The sequence below is a fragment of the Tupaia chinensis genome, unplaced genomic scaffold (assembly GCF_000334495.1).
Source record: "Tupaia chinensis unplaced genomic scaffold, TupChi_1.0 Scaffold000695_1, whole genome shotgun sequence".
Classification (NCBI taxonomy): Eukaryota; Metazoa; Chordata; class Mammalia; order Scandentia; family Tupaiidae; genus Tupaia; species Tupaia belangeri.
The window spans coordinates 450,222-456,677 of NW_006160218.1; the positions used below are offsets into that span (position 1 = coordinate 450,222).

Sequence of the window (6,456 nt, forward strand, 5' to 3'; positions counted from 1 at the left end):
ATCCCCTATTTTTTTCTCTCAGGCAATTTGAATCGTTTTTTTTTTTTTTTTTTTTTTTTTGCCACTATAGGTGAAGTTACCCAGGTCAGGCCAGCTGAGTAAACCTGAAAGCTACTGGAACGGGGTGCGGCCGTGGTCCTGGGAAAGAGGAGACCGCTGAGATCTCACTGTTAGCAAGCTTTGAGTGCCCACTCATGAAAGGACCTGTGTCAGACAGGCTGGACGGGCAGTGACGCAGAGCACGGAAACAGCCTGTGTCCCCGGGAGGTCATAACCCTCCAAGGCAGAGCAGGGCAGCGTCACCTCTCACCGTGGCCTGGTAAAGTCTCTCCACCTGAGGAGGACCCCGACACTGTCCCCCGAAAGCTCCCTTGTTGCCCTTGCCGTTGGATGCTGAACGCCCGAGCAAAAGTAGCCCTTGGGAAATTATTCTGATAAGCATATAACAATTAGCACATAGATCAAATAACGAACTACCCTCTGTCCCTGACTGACATTACGGGAGTCCGCACCCTGCAGCGGGAACTGAGGACCGGGAGCATGACGGTGGAGGGAGTAATGGCAGGTGCAAGGAACTTTGATTTTTAGGAAGCAATTTCTTTAATTCCATCAGAATCCAGGATGACAATCCAGAGGGGAAGATTTGTCAGAAGACTTTAATGGACACAAGGAAGCCCGTAAATAAGGAGAAGAGGCTATGGGATGGTGCCCCACAGCAGAGTGAAAACTATGGATAATTCAATGCACATCACTAACGCTGCTCGATGTTGGAGAAGGAGGACACACATGCACTTCCTCGACTTTGTTATTACGACCTGACCTGTCCGTGTGCTCTACAAAACCACACTGATCCCCCGGGGATACACTTCAAGTAAATGGAGCCAGAAATTCTAACAATTTGGAAACACCTTCCCCATGGCCTGTTCCCTTCTGTCTGTCTCTGGCAACTGTGTTTTACATAGGTGTGCACACAGAGTGTGGCATGAAACAACAGGCAGGAAAGGAGAAAGGGAGAGCACGAAGGGGAGGGAGGAGGAAATATTGGCTGCCTCGTGGAGTTCGTTGGCATGGAAACATGATATATCTCCCTCTGAATAAAGACTCCAGCACAATTGCAATACTGCTGTGTATCCATCGCACAAAATAACCACCGGGCAGGGACCAGAGCTACTACCAGAGAGATGCGAGCTGAAGGGGAGCCTGGATGGGAAGTCAGGCAGATACACCCTGGAAATCCACAGGGGAGTGTTCAGGCTGGAAGCTGAAGCCAAGAAGTCAAGTCCCAGCTCAGCAGAGCTGGGGAGGCTGCAGCGCTTTTTTCTCCTGTTTACCCAGCAGAAATCAGGTCGTTTGCAGATCCTGCCTGCCCTTCCCTCCCCAATAAGAGACGTGTGGCCATTTGTTATTTCTGCCTGTGCCAGGGCTTGTCTCCCTCCCCTTCCTAAATAAAACCAGTGGGTCTGTAAATGCAGCAAGAATTCCACATGCAAAACATCAACTCCATGGTCTCTTCTTGCTTTTACGGCCGTGCACTGCCTTCTTCCTGCCTTAGGAAACCTTATCTCTAGTCTCCCTCGCCCAGCTGCTTAATTCTTAGTGAGTCTTTTCAAATCAAAGGACACATATTTATGGCACTTCCTCTGAAATTAAAATCCAGGATAGGTAAGCGTGTGGGTGAGGGAGGGGGTTCTTCCACCTTCGACATGCCGCCGAGTGAGTCAGCACACAGGCTGGTTTGAAGGAAACAGAAATACATGTGAAAAGCCAGGAGCCAAGAAATAAAATCATGATGCATGCGATGCTTATTAAAATCATGACCTCCCGAGAACCCACTGAAGCAGTCTCACATTTGCAGCAGGACCATGGGGGTGTGTAACGTGGGCTTCGATGAGCAGAGATCTACAGTTGCCATCTCAAATGCTTTTTAAATTAGGGATATAGACGTTGTAAATTAGTATTAAACTGGGAATTCACACCTGGCTTTTAAAGACCCTTCAGCAAAACTAATGTGTGGGTCCAGAGCCCCAGTGACAGTGCAGCCCCATTGTCCTTGGCAGGATAACCAGAGGCACCTGCGGAGTGCCGGACTGGAACCCCCTCATTCCAGGAGGGACGTGGAGCAGGGGACTGGACACACACAGGGCCTGTGCACGACGGTGAGTGACCCACAGTTTTCTCTTTCAGAGCTGATGCAGGAGAGTTGCTCTTGAGTATGGAAGAAGGCCGCAAACGCACCACAGCGCTGCTCTGCTGGCAGGATGAGTAGTTTCCTGCTACTGTCCGTGCAGCCAAGCTCCTGCCAGGTGCTTCACGCGAATGGCAGCCACCCTCGCAGCCCACAAAGAAGGCAACATGCAGAGAAGACTGACCTTGGGGAGCCCCAGAGACCTGCCAGAAGCCACCCAGCTGGCCAATGGCAGGGTAGAGACTGGGAACTAAAGTGCTCTAAGGTGAGTCTTGTGTGTCAGAAACAAACCCATCCACACAGTGACGCTAGTGAAATCTCTCATGCATTTCTTTTCCATGGGCCTTTGCATTTTTAAAAGGAAATAAAGAACTAACTTCCAAGGTAACAAAAACGTTTTCAATTGGAAGAATTGTCTAAAAAATTGTACCAGAATGATTAAAGTTTCCATGGCCCCTCAAGTTATATTTTGTACTTCTTAAGTCATAACTTGTTTCCAACACTGGAAAAGAAACTAGGTCAGTCATTGAAGTCGTTTCCTTCTGCTACATTCCTCATATTTCATGCCTCTTTCTGTCGGGAGCAGAGCGCACTAAGCCCCTTGAGTCAAGCCAGAGAAATGTGAGATACTGTTATGCAAATCACAGGAGGAAGGGCCGAGCAGGAAAGGCAAAATCTGCCATGGCGGAGGTATTTTAATTATTGAGTTTTAAGGCAAATAGAAGATTAAGCAGTGGCCTAATCTGACCTCACACGCAGATGGAAGACTCTTAAGGAGAAAGTAGGAAGGAAACGAGAGAATGAGGACAGGTGGTCAGAGCAAGCCCCCTTGGCGCTCCTCCCTGCCAGGTACTCGGATTCAGTGTCCCGCCCAGCTCAGCACCCCACCCACTAGGTGCCCAGCCCTGCTCCGTGACCCGCCCCCTCAGGGTCCGCCCCACTCAGGGCCCAGCCCTGCTAGGCGCCACGCCCCTCGGTGCCCCTCCCGACTGCCTGAATCAGGCAGTCTGGCAGTCAGTCAGTCGTTCTGTTATTCTTCGCTCTCAATGGGCTGGCAGGGAGGAGCCAAGGCCTGGCCTCTGCAACCGGTTTCAGACAGGCTCTTCCTACAAGTCTAATGCAGCATGAGTCTAGGAGAGCTCGTTAGCACAATTCTTGGGAGCCCTGGGCCACCTTCAGGGCTGAGTGAGAGATGCTACTTCGTTGGATCCCGCTGCAGCGAGACAAGAAGTTTTCCATGAAAAGTCGTACCTTTACATATTCTCATTAATCCTTAATCTGTAAGGTACCATAGTATTTTTATCATAACAGAACTGTTCCCAAGATATTTTATTTATTGGATCTCGGTGAAGCCCACGAAGTGCATTGGAAGTGCAGAGCGCGGACCCAGCTGGGCTGGAGCACACATCCCATCCCATCCCGTGCAGCTCGTGGAACGCCGTCGAGTCAATCGGCAACGGCTCTTGGCTGAACCGGATAGGGCGTTATCCTGATATTGTGATCCCCTGAGGGCAATGGCTTGTTTTTTCTGTACTGGATGTCTTCAGAGGCACTGGAAAGAGACCCTTCTTGGTTAGAGGGCCAGTGCAGGGCTTGGGCGTTAGAGCTTCATTTAGCCAAGTGACAACCGATTTATGCCCGCCTGTGTCAGATGCCTTGGACCAGGCGGTCCCTGACAGTGAACTCAGGTCAGGAGAGAAACCTCGAAGCCAGCTTGGCTTAGCAGGGACCAGGGCAGGACAGGGGTGCAGAGTAGAGAAGGCGGCCATTTAAGGCACACCATTTCACCATCTTACCCAGTCTTCGAGGTAGGCGTGACCATGTCCCACATCCCACACGCATCCCTCTGGCCTGGTTTTCGGGGCTGATGCTCTCCATAGACTCCACAGTGAGTAAGACCCAAGATCAGACATTTTGTTGAATTTAACCATGAGAAAAGTTAGAATTTTCTGAGAGATTCTAATGTGTTTCCATTTCACTAACCCTTAAATATGCACAGTTATAAATACTTCGAAGATGTTTATAGGATTTTGATTTTTACCATGTGTTCTTGATTATATTATCACCCTTTCTAATGAAGGATAAACACATGTTCATCTGCGAAAGGAAGATGGAATTTGGGGAAAAGGGAGGCGGTGGGAAAAAGCATTTTCCAGATGGGGATCTCCAAATTAGATGCACATTGAAATCACCTGGGAGGCTTGTTAGAAACAGTTTTATTGAGGTATTATTTACATACTACAAAATTCACTCAGTTTAAATGTACAAATTCAGTAATCTTATTACTACGATCCAGTTGTGACATTTCTGTCACCTCAAAAATACTCCCTCAAGCCTGTAAAACTTGTAATATTGACAAATTTCTCAAATTATGGAGGAAACTATGTGTTCACATAGTGCATTTTTTCTCTACTGTTACTGATGTATTTACACACTTACAGAGTGTCTCAGTCTATTCAGGTTGTTTTAACAAAAGGACCATAAGCAAAGGTAGCTTATGAACAACAGGCATTTATCTGTCACAGTTCTGGAAGGTGGGGAGTCCAAAAAGTCATCCTTAGTGGTTAGGATTTCAGCATAGGATATTTTTGGAGGGAGGAAGGGACACAAAATTCAGACCATAGCATATACATAAATAATAGCTACTTGTATGTCAGACTTTGCTTAAACCTAAATGGGATTACAACACACTCTCTTCAATGACCTGTTTTTTTCCAGTTAGGAATGTATCTCAGAGACCTTTTCATGTTGGCTTTCTTTTTTCACTCTCTCGTGAGATCTCCCTAGTATTCGGAGTTTAAATACAAAATTCATTTAGCCACCACTGCCCCTTTTGATGAAAATGAAGATTGTTTTTCATTGTTTTCCTTCTAGTTTGAATAATACGGCAATAACATCTGTGTGCTACCCCATGCGTGCCTGTGAGTTATTCCTGGAGGACACAGTCCTAGAGGTGCAGGTCCCAGTGGGAATTCCTTCTGAATCAGGCATCCCTTTTTTCCTTTCTCAGTCAATGGTCATGGGGATAATGCAGGGGAAAGGCTTGGCATTTATTAAATGCTGGGTCCTCTGCTAAGCCCTGTACATAGTCTCATTAATCCTTAAAGGTACCATAGTATTTTCATTATAACAGTACTGTTCCCATGCCACCTGCCGACTCCCTCGAGAGGTTTTATTTACTGAGTCTGTGTGAAGTCCAGGAACGTGTATACCGTCACCAAGTGCCTCCCTGAAGATGCAGATGCACCAGCACAGCACCGCCACTACCACGCTGGACGCTTTGTACTGACCCGTTTCTCCACACCTCCAAGCGCGTCGTAATTGTTCCCACCGTTGTATCTGTCCTGGCTGCTTCTCTGCCCAAAATGTCCTTGACTCCTCTCTCTTTTGCAAAATGTACGTTTCCTTCTTAACTCCATGTGTGTATACGCCCTAGTACATCTGAAAATTCTATGATCATGTTTTTAATATTATTTACTTAGAGCATGACGAGAAAGGAGATACTATAGATTGGTTGCAAACATGTCTTCAGTCCCTCTCAGCCTGTCCCCTCCCCTGACAGCAATTTTAGGTGTCACCTCAGCTGGACAAGGACATCTAGAGAGTAGGGAGAGCTTTTTTCTGAGCGTGTTTGGAGGGTGTCTGAGTCACTAGATTGCATATGGAAACTCTTCCTCCCTGCTGTGGATGGGCATCATCCAACTGGAGTCGAAGGATGAGGCCAGCCGTGGTGCGGCTGTGGCACATGCTCTTCAATGCTGGCCCCAGGTGCAAAGGTCCCAGGTTCATGTCCCACCTACCAGGCACATGCAGCTGTGCCCGTAATTTAGGCTGGACAAGGCTGGGGGCAGATTGTAGGGTAAAGGCCCTGTTGGGGGTACCTCTATCTCTCCCTGCCTTTCTGTCTCTCTCTCTCAGAAGAAATAAATAAATAAATAAATAAATAAATATTTTTTAAAGGTAGAAGAAAGTCAAATTCCCTCTCTCCGCTGGAGCTGGGCTACTGCCCTTGGACATCAGAACTCCAGGCTTGTGGCCTTTGGCATCCTGGATTCGCATCTGTGGCCCCAGGTTTTCACACCTGCAGCCCGAAGTGGGAGTTCCACCTTGGTGTCCCTGGTCCCGAGACCTCGGACTTGGTCTGAGCCATGCTACCAGCTTCTCTGGCTCTCCAGCCTGCAGGTGGCTGTTCGTGAACTCTGCACCACTGGAACCACGGGAGCCAGTTCCTCTGATACACGCCCTTTCAGATATCTAATTATCTATGTATC

The 6,456-nt window shown here is 48.0% G+C and overlaps 1 long non-coding RNA gene across 1 annotated transcript in view; it reads left to right on the forward strand.

Moving 5' to 3' along the window:
• Positions 1–2,474, forward strand: part of LOC102469230 (uncharacterized) — a 14,585-nt gene extending 12,111 nt beyond the window's left edge. Inside the window, exon 4 of the long non-coding RNA XR_003551447.1 lies at positions 2,185–2,474. This is a non-coding gene — a long non-coding RNA (uncharacterized LOC102469230). The remainder of the gene's footprint in view (positions 1–2,184) is intronic.
• Positions 2,475–6,456: the final 3,982 nt, after the last annotated feature.